The sequence below is a fragment of the Chlamydotis macqueenii genome, chromosome 1, assembly GCF_036417535.1.
Source record: "Chlamydotis macqueenii isolate bChlMac1 chromosome 1, bChlMac1.mat, whole genome shotgun sequence".
Taxonomy (NCBI): domain Eukaryota; kingdom Metazoa; phylum Chordata; class Aves; order Otidiformes; family Otididae; genus Chlamydotis; species Chlamydotis macqueenii.
Window position 1 is genome coordinate 93,933,006 of NC_141556.1, and position 18,685 is coordinate 93,951,690.

An 18,685-nucleotide genomic window follows, 5' to 3' on the forward strand; every position below is an offset into this window, starting at 1 on the left:
AACGAATTGTAAAACTATGGGAAGGAAATACTGGTCAACAGAGGTTTGTACAATTACTACTAAAAGAGCCCATAAATATGCTATAAATGGGGAGAGAGGTGACAACTTGGATATTTTACCCTATTAATTCAAGGGAAGGTATGTCTAACCATCTTAAATATAGCCCTGCTCCTTTGAAACACTACCTACCTTTGCCACAATTAGGAAGCAGGAGTTGCATGCACCCTATATACTTCAGTATTTCAGCTTGTTTATTAATGTATATGTAGGTGTCATTCCAAGAGAATGCAAGAGACAGCAGTGTGTCGTGATTTTGAGCATTTCTACATTCACATGTAACTACTCACAAAATTGATGCCTTCAACCCATCTGTGCCAGGTCTTCTCTCAATTATTCACCCTAAATAGCTCAGTACCACAAAGCTTAAAACAAGAATTCAACAAAAATATCAATTCCTTAGCTAGAATGATTAAAAAATAAAATCAATTAAGAAGGCCTAATATTTTCACTACCAAATGGATGGATTTTTCAAACAGAGCTTTCTAAGCAGTAAGACATTGTCTTCCTTGATATTCCATGTGCACCATGGAACAGCCTTTGAAGGGGACAGTCACAACAGTTAGGTTTTAGTTTCTTTCAAGATTACTAAGTCAGGTGCCAAATTCTTCTATGTATTTCATGGGGAGGTAAGTGCCTACAAGAGTGCTTCAGCTGGATGCCTCAAGATTAAGGGGAAAGACCAGAATACTATGAGATCAAAAAGGTATAGTTATGGACCTGGCAGGAATTATGAACTGAACTGAAAAGAAACCCACTACATTTTGGATTCGGGTCAGACACAGAACAGACCTCTCTACAGTTGCCAGAAAAGCAACAGAGAGCCAAAAATTAAACTTGCTGCAAACCATTACTCCAAGAGTGACTTAAAATACTAAAGAGCTATTTGGTTCTTAAATACAATACTATGACAATGTGTCAAGAGGCATTACATTATCATAGTATGACTTAAGTATTTGTGAAAGCTATGTAAAAAGTTTCCTTTCCCCCTGCTTGTAGGGCTGAATCCTAACAAGAAATCCCAGAGATCTAGCAATAATTTCCTTGGGGATTTAGCATATTGGACAAGTCGCTGCTAACAAGTGCACCAATTCACATCCAGTACTGTCTTAATAGCCCTTGCTCTGACTCAAGACCAAAAAGGACTATAAAGCATCTAAATGTGCTATACTGAAAATCAGGAGTTTTTTTTTTTCCTCTTCTTTGAAGCAGAAGCACAGAATTTCCTTATATACATCTTGTTACTAGTCAAAACTAACCCAATATACTTGAAGGAAAACAAACAAAAAACCTAAATAACACATTTAACTTCATGGTTACAAGACAACAGGTTAATTATATGCTCTGTGATAAATCATCTTGAAAAGTCAAGGAGACAGATTGATGGATTGACATCCTTTCCCACATCTTACATTGCTAGATGACTTTGTAAGATGCATATTTACACAGCATTTCACGGAAACTTTCCTAATGGAGTCAAATTGTTTTAACCAACAATTAGTAAAGCATGATTCTGGTTTTATCTCTCTCCTGTGACTTCATCAGTAACTATTTAGTAATTACAGAAAGCTTCTCAAAAGGTTAGCCCTTCTTGACTTTAAAGCCTAAATTCCATGCTTCCCCAGCAAAAATTAGGAGCTTAAATCAGAAAGCCACTACAGATCCAAATTCTAGTGCCTGTAATGTTAAAAAGCAAAAATACATAAAATTTAAGTGGGAACACAGGGCATCTGTAAAACTCAAAAATGCTTCTTTTGTAAAGAGGTGTTATTAAAGCCATTATGGTATTTTTTATCTTACTATAATAGTTAATAGAAAAGTGATCAAATGCACGTTACCTGAAAAAGTATAAGGAAGACTATCATGGGAGTACTTGAAATTACCTGACATTGACATAGGAGAGGAGACAATTCATCATGTCCATAAAGCAGTGGGAAATCAACATAGCTTGGTAGAAGTTTAGAAATCTGAGAGTTCAAGAAAGAGTTATCCAGAACACATGAGCTAACCCAGACTAACTGGTGCCTTCTCCCTCTACCCTGTCATTATCTATCAGTAATAGATGGTTTAATACTAGAAAGATATTATGTGGTTTTCACTCTTGGCAATAATGTCCAGAAATAGCAGGCAAATATAAAATATAATTCAGCTTGAAACAACTCTGTATATATTAAATGGGTTGCTACCAGCAAATAACAAAAAATGCCATCCTGTGTCCAAAGAATCCCATTTTCCTTCTCTTTCTCTTCTGTTATGTCCTTGGATCATCTTCTAAAACCACAGATCATACTAGTTTCATTTCTCAGCACACGGTAGGGCTGACTTCAGTTTCACTCAGGTCTTCCTCACAAGTAGCCTGCCTTCATCTCCTCTTGCACCTCACCTGAGCTCCTTGGTCACATCTCCGTAAAGAAGACAAACTGTTGCTAGTATACCATTCAACATGAATACTGTGGCATTCTTCCTTCTCCTGCAGCTGTCTGGCTGTGGGGTACATTTTTCAAAGGGTCCTTTGAGATAGGTGACCTAGCTTCCCGAACCGGTGAATTCCTAAAGAGGAAATTCTCTATGTAACTCCTAGCAGCTAGAATTTGCTCACTTCCTACCAATGCAAGTGAATATTTTTGAAACTACAGGAGAATACAGAAAAAAAAGTACAAAAGAAACAAATCTTGAAATGACAGAAAAACCAGAGATTAAATAGCAGTGTTTTATTTTACTATTCTTACAGGCATCTGCTAGACTTCAAAACAGTTACTCAGAAGAGGATATTATTAATGTACAACTTTTTGAATGGTAAAATCTTTACTAGATCTAGTTTAACTCTCAGTAAATTATTTTATGCAAATTTATCAAGTTAATGCTGAAATAAGGACCTCTGAAATAAAAAGAAGTCTCTGAAACAATATTTACTTATGCTTGTTAAAAAAAATCATAATGGACTTTCAAATTTTATTGCAGATTTATACTACAAGAGAGACAATTCTTGACAAAACCAAGAGGAAATTTAGGAAAAATATCCTTAACTGTCAGCAGAAGAGATCTGAACTGGTAGGAATTATTTTTATTTGCATGTTTTTAAGTGGTTGTTACTGAAAAATATAAACAAAACTTAAGCTCATTTCTCATGAATTTTTCAATAAGACGAAAATAGTAGGAACCTGTACATATATGACACTTTTTACAGATAACTTGGTAGACTACCTAGTAAAAAATGTTAGATCTTTTAAAAAACAAAGCATTCCTGCTCTCTTGGCAAAAATTTGGGAGACGTTCTCACATCTCCTACACATAGTGGGCACTGTTCTATTTATCCAATTCTTTTAAATTCTAAGTCATAGAATGCAGTGGTGGGGTGGGGGTAGGAGAGAAGAGAAATTTGTTCTGCTTACTTGAGAAGTCTCTTAGTTAATTAAATTAACTAAAAGCTTGTTAGATATCAAACCAGTCTTTGAATGTAAAGTAAATGTAAAAACATTGTAGGTAGATTTATATTTCTCCTGTACCACTTTTTCAAGTTAAAGCCCCTCCCTTAAAAATAGCAAACAAAACTATCAAAAAAGTCTGTGAATCCTCTAGATGCTTAAAATGTAGCTTCATATAGCCAGCAGTGTCATTACATCAAATATATACAGCAGTTAACTCGTCTGCTTTTGCCATCTGCACGCTAGAACAACAAGCAATGGGTTTTTTCGGACTGAAATACTATTTCTGTAAACACATTCTGGAATTTCACCACTCCATTTAAATTAATATGGATCTTACAGTAAGTGGCCCTGGGAGAGCGCGCATTTCTGATGTCTTTGCATGAAACACACACCTTCCTGAAACACTTCCTGTCTTGCACCCGATTTTGGGTATTATCACTGTTGTCTGACAAGAATGAGGTCAGCTAGGATTGCAGGGAAACTTTAGAGCAGCTCTTTGGCATTTCTTTGAAACTCCACAAGTCCTGAACTCCTTAACTGCGCCACTGAAACAGACATTGTAGCCTTCCAGGAACACTGGAAGAATAACGACATTTCAGGGTGTACAGGAACCTGTGTACCAAATACTCTCAAAGTGCTTAACGGAGAGAAATAAAAGACAAAGCTTTGCAGGTGAGCAAAAATAAGAAGAACACGAACGTGTCGCGTAATGTGTGATTTACAAGTGGTACCACCTTTGCAGTAGCCAGGCCCAAACAGACCTGGAGAGGCAAGACAGCATCATTTATGCAAAGAGAGGGAGACATTGTGCTTGAATAACAGCAGACAGACAGACAGGTTTAAAATAGTAAGGTTTATCAGCATTCTCCCACAGACACACACTTGGCTGACTCTCAGCAAATAAAACTGTCCAGTTGCTCAGTAGGACCAATAAAGCTGAACTAAACCTGTACAAGCAACAAAGAGTACTCGGAATTAGCACAGAACTTAGTTGTAGAGCGACACAACAAACTTCCATCCCCAACACCCTCACAAAACTTAACTGATGTTTTAAAACTAACTGTCTCAGGTCAGGTGGACTGTCAGAAACCTTTAAAATTCATTTATGAAGCTGTATTCACATAATCACTAGCATGAGCTCTGTGTATGAATGAATCTTTCAGTAGCAAAAATTTGGTCTGTATCAATCATGCCCGTATTTCCATTAAACGAGCCAAAACTCGCACCCATGTTATACTGGCTGTGGGAGGACAGACAGAGCCATAATGATGCAGACTGACATCTGGCATACAAACTTTACTTGTGTAAAACTTAATGTGTTAAATTTTTTTTTAAATCGAGAAGCAAGTTCCACTTATGGTGTAAATTTACTCCTAATCTGTTTGCTGAGCTGCATGGCTACCATTTCTGTTTGAGAAGCTTTAAGATGATACAGACATCACCACACCAAAGTTTCTTTGCTGCTTGTTGACACACTGTGTAAGAGCTCTTGAGGGGACAGGGAGAATAGCTCTGCGCCACACCGCAATCTCTCCAACTCAGGAACCAGAAGAAGCTGTGAGAGAACAGCAGCTGGGAGTGCAGAGTATGTTTTAAAAAGGCTCAGTTATGAGACTGATGAGAAACAAAGAGACTGTGATCATCCGGCACAAATGTCCTGATAAGACGCGACTTCTACAGTTGCTTACTTTCCTTTTTCACTATGTGTTCACAGGTGTCACACACATCCTCCCCTTTTTTGTACAGTGAACCTAGTGCACATCTTGTTCTAAGGATACTGTGATGATTTCACAATTTAAACAATGATTTACTTACAATATAAAGGTTGGCATCGTTTTAAGAGAGCAGCGTTCCTCCTCAGGCTGCGTACCAGTCACACTTTGTAGGGTTTTGGCAGCAAGCAACTTAGCTCATCTGTTATCGTTCTGTAACACTTCAGAGGGCATACCAGATCTAAGAAAGCATTTACAAATTCAATTTGAAAAAAAAAAAAAAGAAATGAAAAAAAAAATCTTTCACAAAACTGATTCTGTCTTGCAAAAAAACCTCTGTATGCCTTTGGCTGTTTCTGTCCCCACCTGAGGTAGGGCGTACCCACATGTAATACATTACGTATGTGCACGCAGGTCCGCAGGGCAGTCCTCTCTGCTTCCTTCCAAATGGCAACTTTTCAAAAAGCAGCTGCCACTGTGTACCTTGTTGTCCACAATAACGCAAGCTAAAGGCTGAGAAGCAAAGTCAACACACAAGAAATTAGCTCAATTTTGCCTACATGAAAAATCAAGTAAAACACAAAGGCAAATGCAAAAGTAAGCAATTTCCAAACACTTTATCTGGCTCAAGAATCAAGTTATAGCCTCATAACACTGTACCAAGATGTGCTGCAATAACTATTACACTGCTACAGAATAAAGAAATTCTTAATGCCAACTGGCATCCTCACTGTCAGCAGAAGACCTCTTCCTGTTCCCTTTCTTTTAAACTAGCCAGGTCTCAGCATAGAACTGCAGGTTGCCTCGAAGCTCTGTTTGCATCTGGCAAAGGACAGTCCGGCTTTCTGGATGAGTTAAGGTCTGATAACCAGCAATACCAAACAAGTAGTTCCTTTATAAAAGCCTACGATTCTGTAGTTACGGACAACTAATTGAAAAGGTCTGAAAGCTGAACTTGGTGTAACAGAGGTGAGATGAAACCAAGTTGGGTTTTTTCCCCCAAGTCATAAACAAAAACATCAGATGCAAGCAGCATGTTAGGATACTACATTTAAAGGCCTAAGGAGCATAGATAATTAGCAAGATAGCTAGGGCATGCTTCCTTTAAGCTTTAGGCTGATATCATTATGTAGCATCATATTAATAGAACTGGGGCTTTATTTTGTTTATTTTTTGCTAGATTTTAAAATACACGATTTAGTGCAGGTAGGAGAGACATGGACTTGAGTAAGGAAAAACTGCTGTTCCCAAAAAAAAAAAAAAAAATTTCAAATGAATTCATCATTACATACATTTAAAGTCAATATTTTAATGGATAGAACAACTTTGAGTCAAAAATCAGTTAAGTTTTGTGGAAAGCAGAGTAAGGAGTCACACTGTATTCAGCTATTTCTGGCATTTGAACAAAATCAGTATCTCAGCCACAAGAAAGCACGTGAGTTGACAAAGCTCAACTAAAACATCTCTAGCTAAATAGGCAAAATTGTCCATTTTCATAGACTTTTCCCCTCCCTTCTCCTCTAAACTGAAGATAATAGATTTCTGAAAATGAGATGATGAAGCAGCAAGATCTACATGCAAATAGGCAGAGCACACAGGTAACAGGGAATGTACAGCATAGGACTCCCAGAGCTTCAACCCAGCATTTACAAGTTGTCAGATGACTTCTTCTAGCCTGAATTTCTGAACAGGTATTAAAAATTCATTTAGGAAGAAGCTGTTTCAGAAACCTTGTGGAAGGGTGAAGCCTTCCTGCCTTTCCAGCACCAGAAACTTAAAAGAATCAACTTTTGAGAATTACATGTTTATCAGCAAATTTATCTTTGTTGTTTTAGCATAAGAGTGCACCAAGTCAAAACCTTGCAGTTTCTATTAGCTTACATTCTCCGCATTAGAGGGCAAACAAGACTTACTACATCTTAGGAATCAAGAAAATACTTCCCAAAGCCAAAAATTAAAATACATATACCATTGTTTACATTTGGTTTTCAGTTGCCCTCAATGTCTTTTTTTTTTTTCCATAGCTATAATGATTAGGGTAAATATATATTGACTGGCTTTTTAATATATATATGTTATTAAAAATATAGGGAGCTAATTAAATAATAATAGATCAGAAACATTTTGTGTTTTGAAACAATTGCAAAAGCTACCATGTTCCTGCAGGCTCAAACAACAACTCACATGAGCTTGCCTTGTGTGCTATACATGTTGGCACCTAACTGCTGAGACACAAGCAACATGTTATTTAGGGACAAGCTATCTTTGATGAAGTAGGGAGAAACTGTCCAATCTTACAAGCAGTTTAAATTATTAATTTTAGCATTTACTTACTGATGAATCATTGACTTCATCTTAATCTAGCTTTAAGTGCCTACAATCGGCCTTTTCATGTGCCTGTTGTAAGGCTTATGCAGAAGGATCTTTGTGTTAAAGAGGAAAGGGGTCAGGCAGATGAAAACCAGTTAGAAAGATCTAAGAGACACCTACACTGTGCAGAAAATCTAGTCTGAGAGAAACAAAATAAAATACAATGAAAGAAACTAACAGTTACAAGCTACTTCACCTGATACATGAGGTTGATTTAAAATATTCACAGAACCCTTCAGCAGAGAGTACCACCACACCTGGTGGTATTCCCATGGCTTGGATGGGTACACTCTTGGCTGGGTAAGGAGCTGGCTGGAGGGCCGGGCTCAGAGAGTGGTGGTGAATGGAGTTAAATCCAGCTGCCTACCGGTCACAAGTGGTGTTCCCCAGAGGTCGGTGCTGGGGCCTGTCCTCTTCAATACCTTTACTGATGATCTGGATGAGGGCATCGAGTGCATCCTCAGTAAGTTCGCAGATGACACCGAATTGGCTGGGAGTGTGGATCTGCCTGGGGGTAGCGAGGCCCTCCAGAGGGATCTGGACAGGCTGGAGAGCTGGGCTGAAGCCAATGGGATGAGGTTCAACAAGACCAAATGCCGAGTCCTGCACTTCGGCCACAACAACCCCCGGCAGCGCCATAGGCTTGGGGCGGAGTGGCTGGAGGACTGTGTGGAGGAAACGGACCTGGGGGTACTGATTGATGCTTGGCTGAGCGTGAGCCGACAGTGTGCCTGGGTGGCCAAGAAGGCCAACGGCATCCTGGCTTGCATCAAAAACAGTGTTACTAGCAGGAACAGGGAGGTAATTGTCCCCCTGTACTCGGCACTGGTGAGGCCGCACCTCGAGTACTGTGTTCAGTTTTGGGCCCCTCACTGAAAGAAAGACATTGAGGCCCTGGAACGCGTTCAGAGGCGGGCTACGAAGCTGGTGAGGGGTCTGGAGCACAGGCCTTATGAGGAGCGGCTGAGGGAGCTGGGATTGTTCAGTCTGGAGAAGAGGAGGCTCAGGGGAGACCTTATAGCTCTCTATAACTTCCTGAAGGGAGGTTGTAGTGAGCTAGGGGCCGGCCTTTTCTCTCGTGTAGACAGTGATAGAACTAGAGGCAATGGTTTCAAGCTGCGCCAGCGGAGATTCAGGCTGGACATTAGGAAATATTACTTCTCGGAAAGGGTAGTCAGGCACTGGAATGCACTGCCCAGGGAGGTAGTGGAGTCACTGACCATGGGGGTGTTCAAGAAACGTTTGGATTTTGTGTTGAGGGATATGATTTAGCTGAGAAGCATTGGTGATGGTTGGACTGGATGATCTTTTAGGTCTTTTCCAATCTTGATAATTCTGTGATTCTGAGCTAACATGCTGTGATTCTGAGCTAACCTACCCTAAAACACTTGTAGTTTGAGGCATGCAAATATTCACTGGCTCACTCTGTTGAACAAAAGCAGAGAGCAGCAAGAAGGAAATCTGAATCTTTTTGCCAAATCTAACAGAAAGGCAACTCCTAACAGTTTGGGTGCAGGTTCTGTTCTGGAAATCTAAGGATCAGGAAATTTAAACAAGGGAGAAGCTTCAACAGAGTCTTATGAGGCCTGCAAAATAATTTCCAAAGGAATGCAGGGGAAATCTTGTTCCCCGTGATACCCCAAACTAGATGGAACAAAATAGTGGAAAGTAACCCAAGGAAAAAGCTAGTACTGGCAAACTGACAGGCTATATGGAATACATTTTTTTCTTGCATCTCTGACTTCTATTAATATTTTTGTGGCTCTTGAGGCAGCAAGGTAAGAGCTTTGGTTTATACTCCATAAACACAAGCCAAAAGCCTCCCACGGTTCCATTTGGTAACATCAGCTTAACATGCTCAAATACATACAGACTTCTGACAATGAGTCAAGTTCCCACTCAAACGTAAATTATGCCAAAAAACGCCCAAGATTATTTCAACTAATAAACACTTGGTTAAAAAACATGTCAAATCGACTTGGTCTCTACATAAATTTAATTGCCTCTTACCGCAACCATTGCCTAAGCCATAGTGTGCTGCAGGAAGCACTGAAAGATAAAGGCGATTGAAAACATTCTCACAGCACTCCTCTGACTGTCATCGCTTCCGCGGTTGCACAAAGCTAAGGGTTCTGCACTAGGAAGAGAGATTCTCCAGCAACCAAGCTTAAGTTGTGAAAATCATTTTAAGGATGTCAGCGTCCTGACTCCTGAAGACTAGAACTTGGGACAAATAGTGCAACAAAATTAAGTTCTTAAAGCAAAGGTTGAAGTCTTCTATCCTGTCACAATACACGGTTTCACAATCCCTCAAAATGTTGTCCTTTGATTCAACCTTCATAGTGTCGTTCTTATAAAAGACATCTCTTCATGAGAAATACAATACTTGAAAATATGCACAATGTTACCCCAAGTTTATACAGATGCTGTTCATTAGCATATTTATCCTCTTTATATAACTGTGACATTTGGATTTCAGATTTTTCCAAATTCCATTCCAACTCCCCTACTGAGTTTGTATATCGAGCATTAAAAACACAAGCAAAGAGAAAAATAAAAACAAAAAAAAATTAACACAAGGACACAATCAAAGTGAAAAGTAACTTGTGATATGTTGGCTATATAGATCTTGAAATCATCTTCTCCAAATTATTGTTCTTTCCAGAATTTCATATGTAGTTACAGTAATGCAGAAGGCAGAGCTGATGTGGCTAGCTCTTGCCCAAGAGGCCTTTCCAATGTAAGTGGCATCTCCAATAGACCACTCTGACAAGCAATTAAAGAAAAGTAAGGTAAATTTCTTCCAAATAGATGACAGGAATACAGCAGAAATGCATTCTCAGTTAAAGCACTGATTGGAATAGCATCACCAGCAGCAGTTACAGCATGGAGAAAGACTGAAGTCTCCTAAAGACACATTAAAAGCTGTTTTTCCTGATTAGGAATGAGCCACATATGAGAGGCTAAGCCGAAGTGCGCCTTTTCCATAAGAGCAAGTATTCTTCCTCCACAACTACCATGCTAAGGCTAGCCATGGACAAGTAAACACTAAATTCACTCAAAACACTTCAGACACAAAAGTTCTCAAAGACAACTCAGTTCAACTGAAAACACATGTATCCAAACATAATGTCCTGTCTCCGTATGTATTTCCTCTTACAGAATGGTGACATGAGCTAAAATTTCATTCCCACTGCGAGATCTCTTGACGACTCATGGAAAGATGAATCACTATTCTCAATGGAAATAATGACTTGTGGCAGCTGTAACTTCTGATATATAAAGTATCACACAGGCAGAGTTAGCCTTTTTCTCTGCTGTAAATAATTAGTGGATTGCAACAAAAAGTATTTCACTACCTAGCTTTAAAAGGTAGTGGAGAATTAATAGTCTAAAGCCTCACCTGTGCTAAAGGATAAATACTTGAGGAAAGCCAGAGGTTGAAGTAGTTCCAAAACCTTTTTGACAAGGGCCAGAAGCAGATGCTTGGGCAAAGAGAGCAACAGTAGTACCAACAGACTGATCCTTCTCCTAGCATGCCCTCAGCTGCCATGTAAAGATTTAAGCTGCCTCCAGAACATCCTACTAAACTACCACACGCAAACTGATCCTCTGTGAATCTCCTTACGGAATGCACCAACCACCTCTGGCCTTGGAGATACCCTGTGGCACTGACCTCTGTGGTTTGACTATGTGCTGTGCAAGGAAGTACTTTGTTTCAGTTTTGTGGCAAACTGATACACTGAGTGTCCCCCAATTACCATGTTATGAAAAATAATTATTTTCATTTACTTCATGTGTGCTGCTTGGGATATGAATTTTTCCTAAATTATGATGTCTTACACATTTTCTTTCCCATTTGAACAATCATGGTCTAGTAGACCTACGAGACAGGGCATGGGTAATCTACCTGACATTTTAATGGAGATCAACTGCATCTAATGTGGAAAATATGTTTGCACGAAAGTATAATGATGCTTTCTGGCTTAGCTTACTTGCTTTGTTAAAGCTCTCTGGTTTCTAACCAGTACTAGAGACTGAGCTGAAGTATTCCCAGAGTAAGGAAGAGGGATCCCCTACAAGCCGCCTTCACTGAGTAACAGATACTAATAACTACGTCAGGACTTTTTGTTAGAGGTATCATCAGAAACACCTAATTAAATAGGCTGATAAACAATCTATTTTAATAATTTTCCTGCTACAATTCAATTCTTCAGGGCTTCAGCAAAACAAATTCTGGTATGCTGCACTGAACAAGCAGTTCAACATCTTTGAGAGATTCCTTTGGGAAGGAAGACTACAGAACAGGGAAGGAAGGAGTTTTCATCCCTCAGTGCTTAGGTACTTAACCAGTCTCTTCAGTCTCTTGCTACACCTCATGGAGAAAGAAGGGCTTCTCCTGAGGAGGAACCCAGACTCAGATTTGTGGAAGTGCCCTCTGACAGGCCCATCCCTCTTCACTGTCCACAGCCAGCTAGGCTAAGCACATACACACAGCTAGTGTGAAAATCTTCCCACACGCTCCTCTGCGTAAAAGCAAACATTTGTCTTAAGATATCTGATTCTGGATGAAGAATCATCCTTTTTTTTACAAGGGATCATGGTCTCAGCATGGTCTCATCATCCTCACAGTGGATGTAAGTTTGCATATGTATACACTTATACATTTTAAAAGATATGTATTTTTATATATGCAAATACATAGGAGTCTTATTTGTGTCCCACAATAGGGCACAGTGTTATTCACAGGCTTCCAGATGCTCTGTCCAGTTCCACCTGCATGCATAGCTTCTGTACAACACAGATAAAACACCGATGTTGGCAGTCACTTCCCCAAAATCATCGTACACATGTTTTGCCAAGGGCTTCTTTCCTCCCTCCTGACAGATTCTCCTCCTGTCCCTTTGCCTGCCAGGCAGTCCCACTGCCCCCGGGGCAGCTGGTGAGCAAGTGCAGAGGTGCTCTGCGCTCCAGTGCACGGCGGCAAATTCGGAGCCAGGCAGATCTGCCCACCCCAGTGCGAGGGGCACAACAAAGGCCCACGGTACCCCTAGGAGCAGTGCTGGCAAGCACCACCGCTCCAGTGGTTAGATGATGGTTGAAATGCTGCCTTTGTTGTACCTGCCAAGCTGGGGAGCAGACGACCAGGGCCCATGCTTAACAAGGCAGCTGCAAATTCGACAAAGCTATTTCTTACAAGTATTGTACAAGCCCTTTGGGAAAGCAGCCTTAAATCTCCACAGAGTTACGTCTTGCACAGGTGGCCTGTATAACTTCACAGGATCCTGTTCTTAATATTTTTTTCAAAGCTTGCTCACTGCATTTATTACTGTAGTTCTGACTAAGCCTCCAAAGTATTTTTATGGGCCCCGAAAAATAGTAATCATTTAGGATCAAGTTCAACTTGCTAAACTGAATTATATCTAGTCCAGGTCCTTAAAACCCCACATCTCTGACAAATCCTCACAGAACATAAAGGATATCAATTTGGATAATGTTGGTTTAAGAGATACATGAAGAACACCACAAGAATTTGCCGTAAGTGTTTCTCATCTTTCAGATCCCGAAGAAATGCAGTGCATTATAACACCCTCTTAGCAACAACTCCATTTTGAAACATGCAGTGCAGATGCGATAAGGTAAAGATGATCAGATTTCTGACCGATCACCCTTATCAATTTTTACAGCAGCACTTAAGAAGGTCTAGGACCTAACAGGGAACTAAGAAGTTGTAAATAACATTCTTCAAATAAAGCAACACTAAAACTAAAACATATATTTGCAAAAGGCTATTTGCAAAGACTGAAGATTTTGCTTCACTCTCTTGATGGGCAGCAGAAGTAAATTCTTATTTGTAGAAAGGCAAGTTAAAACAATGCCGATTTGATTTAGTTTCCTGAAACTATTCCTGATGCTTAAGCACTACTATTTACTGTTGAAGCATTTGCCCAGAACCATTTCCATTCTAAAGAAATCACTAATTAACCTTAAAGACATGAGTAAGTTTCAGCTCTACAGCTCTTGTTTGCATGAAGCTGAAATTATGACTAAACCAATCTCATTATGCAAATACTCTGAGGATAAACCTACATAGTTTGTCTTAGGCTCATGCAAGGTAAGAAAGTAATGATGAACGTGTATGATAAGATGGTATTGCAGTCATTATTAATACCAGTGTTATGAGCCACAATCTACCTCACTGTTACCATACATATGCTCTTCTTCCTTACTTCCTTATTTTTCCGTCAGTTCTAACGCTAAAAGCCAAACTGGACAGTCATTTTTACTTCTCAGGTATCACGAAAATACCTTTTCCTCTCCTATCCTACTGAATCTTAAGTTCCGTTTCGGATTTTTGACACCCGCCCCCTCTGTTTTAAGGCTATATGGAAAAAAAAATTACTAAACTTAAAGTAAGGAGAACACATCTTATTCTCTCTAGATTTGTTTCCTTAATTAATGAATATGCTTCTGTTAACAACAGACTTTTAAAAATCCTAGATTCTGAGACTGGCCAGATTATACTTAAAGGAAAAATACATATACTCAGAGTTATACTAGCAATAAGAATAACAAAACATAGTCCCCGACCCTGCAATCCTACACATGCAGTCCCACAGACTTTAATGGGCTTACCTGCATGAGGAAAGCTCGCAGAATTCACCATATGCACTCTGATGTTTACTGGGTATTTGGTATTAAATGATGCAGGACAGATTCCCTAGATTTTAATTTAAAAGCCCTTCCTTTATTTTATCTCCAGAAACTTATTTGAGCAGAAAACTTAACATTTTGGTTTCAGATAAGAGTTAGCATCTGTGATTGTTCCTCAAGTAGAATTGCTTGCATGTACAAGAACAACTAATTATTCAGGGCTGTGAATCGTCTTAATCAAGGTAAATCCACTCTACTGTTAACAATTTAAAAATATTTATTCACTCACTCAAAATAGAATTGACTGCAACAGAGCGCTAAGAAAAATTGTCCTCTTTGAGAAAGAATGTAAATACTATTAATGTGTGGGAACATACGATCACTACACACATACTTGCTGTGTGATAAAATGACTCCTTTAACAACTACTCAGAAATCAAATGGGGGGCTGCTTTGGACTTCTTTTTTTTTTAATCTCAAGTAAATGTTCAGAAGCTAACTTATATGTCAGAAGTTTGTCAGGAAGTTTGTCAGTACTGTCAGGAAGTGTCTTTTTTGTGAGAGGTCTATACCTATATAACCTAGAATTAGGGGGATATATTCAGATGATGTGGTGCACAGGTACTTTCAGAAGTGGCATTAATCCCCTGACTTAATGTATAACAAATCAGCACTATTTATGTGCAGAAGAGGCATGGTGCTCTCAGTAGCTGAATATTAGCTTCAGATAAAATAATTTCAGCAAGACTTTACTAGGCAGCAGCTCTAAGGAGGCCCTCTGTGCCTGCAGGATATGACTCATTGCTTCACTTAAACATGTTAAATGCAAACATATACAGTTGTCTGTCCATGCCTTCCTTAACACATCTAAAAATCTGCATACCTGTCCTGGGCCGCCAAGAAAACATCAGTAGGAATGCACTACAATTGTCACCAAGACCTAAAAAAGCCTCTGGCAGGACTCTCCTGCCAGAACAACTGATGTCAAGCAGCTAAGCTGGGTAATACCAAAGTTCTGCCTTACTTTTAATTACCATTTTTTTTCCAAAAGGATAAACAGATGTTTAACTGGGCTTTTCAGAAAAGCCCTTAGAACAGCAGGGAAGAAGGCATCCAAACATTAGTGTTCCCTCAGGACCTCTCTGAACATCATAACCATGTAAAATATTCATATAGATGCATCAGTTTCCTCAACTCCCACTAGCCACTGGGCTAGCAACTGGCCACAGCCATTTTATTTAAACAAGGGGAAAACCACAGAGAAACAAACAACTGTACATGCTCTAAGCCACCTTTCGAGCGTGCCTTACCTTCTCCCCCAAGGACTCAGCTACAGTTTAATCAAAACCAGGGTGAAGTCACAGCTGCAGCCACAAATCAACAACATTTGCCTTTACGTATGAACCTCATGTAGCAAAATTGCATGGTCCTTATGCAGCAATGAAAGGAATATACAGGTTTTCTCCCTTTTCCCTATGCCAAAACACAGATGACGGCCTCCAGACCAGATTTCAAACATGGAGGGTAAAAAAAAAAAAAAAAAACCACCACCAAAAAAAAAAAAAAACCAAACAAAAAAACAGAAGAAAACAAAGCCAGGGACACACAGGAGGTACATCTATCTGGCTCACCAACATCCATTCCACTTCCTTTTTTTGTGAGGAGGCAATTTAACTTCACTGCTTTTAAGAAACTTCCTATTAGAAAGCTCTGGTTTCCAGTGCATTTTTATTGCATTTTCCAAAGTTGCGTCATCAGAGCACGGCATATTCCTATGGGAGTTGAAGGTCCGAAACTGAGCCATTATAATAAATAATAACGAATGTCATGGCCAGTAAAACCTGTAATCTGAACACATACAAAAATTAATTTCACTGTGTACAGTTACTTTTCAGACTCTGTGCTTTTCACATTTTCCCAGCAGACACATACAGCCACAGTCACCAATGAACATGAACAATATTAAAAAAATTCAAGCCACCACTCAAGTTGCAATTTTACTTCGGCTTATTTAAAGCAATAATCAATCTTAATGAAAAAAAAATCCTCAAAATCTAAAAATAAACTACAAAGCTGGCTTGAAAGTCTGCCTGAAAGCTCATGTTTCCCTTGTGTTCGTTTATGTGGAGATGAACATGCACCAGACAATTCAAAAAATCCTGCTACCACAAAATCAGCAAGTAGAATCAAGATAATTCAGAATAAAATGAAAGAATAATAAAAGCCAGAGAAAACTAAAGAAAAAGTCTCCAAAACAACAGAGAGCAAAAACACACATTCCTTTAGCAAAAAGATATTTTTATTCAAAACACCAATGCAACATTGACTTCCACCAAAGCCTAGAAATTAAAGTTTTCAAAATTTCTTAGGAGCACCTTGTGACCCTAGGGCACACTTGTCAAAGTCATGCAACTTCTCACCATGAACCATGGCAAGAGCCCCCAGGCAGCACACGTGGGGCTGGATGAGGGGGATGCAGGGCACTGCCAATCAGTATGCCTGGCTCAGAGGTGAAGAGCGAGCTCATGCCATTAGCCCTTACGGCAGCATTGTTTCCCTTCACTAAAACCCCAAATCTAAAACCTCTGTTCCATAGGAAATTAGGTCTAATCTGCATAGAAAGGTTACAGCAAGAGGGCTTGGAGACCTGAGAGAGATTTTTGTTTGCATTAAAGTCCTGGGAAATAATTATTTAGGACATTTATCTTATTTATCGAAATTTTTCTCTTGGATATTAAAAATGGAGAACCTTCCATGGCTGCCCGCATGTTGCTATTTTGTAGTTGCAGTTGGAAGAGGAAAATGCCAGAGCAGATTTCTTGCACACCTAAAGATTATCACAGTCAGAAAAAATATGTTCGCCTGCTGTTACATACTTCAGTATTGTCACTAATGAGAAAATAACATTAAACCACACTAGTTTTGTATTACAGAATACAAAGAAAATCTCAGTATTTCTCCAACTATAGGAACACAAAGTACCAAATCACAGAATATAATAAAGATCTCAACTTTAGGATATATAAGAAAAAAAATCAGTCCACAGCTAAAAGAAAAGCCTGAAATCTAGGAAAATAAACTTGAGTGATATCAGTTCTGATCAGATAAACCAACAAAAGATTACGATCTGATTTCTAGATAGCAGTATAGCCATTGATGGAGATAGTATCAAAAACTTTGGTTTAAAATAGTAACAAACAAAAAACCAACCAACCAAAAATAGAAAAAACAAACAAACCCAAACCAACAAATCAGAAATCCTAGGCTTATATACAAGGCTGAGGTCCTACCTAGCATTGTTCACAGATGCTTTGTACCAGCATAATCCTTCAAAAGAGCAATGAAATTCTCAACAGCTTCTATGAGTTAAGTACTCTCTGCTACCAGACAGCACGTAAAGAATTGGTCTGAAGTATAAAAGATGTAGTTCATGAAGGGAAACAGACATCAAGATAAACATAAGAAAGAAAACTTGGGGCTTAAGAAGAACTAAAATTAATCTATTTTCCTGAAAGCTGTCTAAAGGTGGGGAATTCCAGATTAGGAAGAAGTTCACAAACTTTCAAAGCTTGGCTAATACACATTCTATGTTGCTTAGATGCAAAAACAGACAAAAAGAGATTTTTGGAAGAATCTAACAAAAACCAACCAACCAACAAAATCAGATCTACAATTTCTGTGAAGCCCCGAAAGCCATATCCGGACATTTATGTAACTTCAATAGGCACAAAAGCAGACAAAATTGCATATTTAAAAATGTCAATCAACTCACTCTTAAACAGAACTTTTGAACATGCACTGCTGAAGACAATCGTTTGAAGTAGAGCATCCCACAAAATAGAGTTCAAAACTAACTCTGTTGTTTTTCCCAAAGTTATTTTATTCATGTCTGTATTGGTAAAATTAGGGGGCATCTGTGGATTCCCCCACCTCCTCCTTCTCTAAACAAGGCATCTCCTCTTCAAGTAGGTCACAAATGATCAAATCAACGGAATAATGATCTTGATTGTCTTAGCCAGCTCTCCATAGACATGAGTTCACAAGAGAGGCAGCCATGCAGCTTCCTCAAATGTTAGTAAAGACTTTTGATCTTTCTTTGAAGAAACTTTTCTCAGGATATTTAAAAGTCTGTGGTTTATTTTCATGTGTGGGGAAAAGCAACACTGAGGCGAACACACCCACACAAAGAAATGTCTCAACAAAGCTACGCTTGTCAAAAATACCCTTGAAGAAAATTAATATATACTCACTTTGAAGGTGTACATTTTTATTCTGTAGGCCTCACTGTGGTCTCTGCTGCCTATTTCATGACTCATGGACATACGGCACTCCATGCAAACACCAAGTAGATTAAAAAAAAAAAAAAAAAAAAAAAAGAGTAAAACGGAAATGGAGATAGCTGCAAGGGTTAAGAAGTTTGAGTCTTGGATATCCGGAGCAATTACTGCATGGTAACTAATTAAC

At 39.0% G+C, this 18,685-nt stretch overlaps 2 protein-coding genes across 5 annotated transcripts in view; one reads left to right on the plus strand and one right to left on the minus strand.

The window, feature by feature from the left end:
* CMSS1 (cms1 ribosomal small subunit homolog) overlaps positions 1 to 18,685 on the minus strand; it is a 250,671-nt gene that overhangs the window by 129,974 nt on the left and 102,012 nt on the right. The window lies entirely within an intron of this gene.
* The window catches only part of FILIP1L (filamin A interacting protein 1 like), a 220,060-nt gene that overhangs the window by 101,466 nt on the left and 99,909 nt on the right, over positions 1 to 18,685 (plus strand). The window contains exon 2 of one of the 3 annotated variants that reach the window (XM_086761808.1): positions 3,019 to 3,108. The exons of the other annotated variants lie outside the window; for them this stretch is intronic. The gene's annotated coding sequence lies outside the window, so the exon portion shown is untranslated. The remainder of the gene's footprint in view (positions 1 to 3,018; positions 3,109 to 18,685) is intronic. 3 annotated transcript variants of the gene reach the window in all.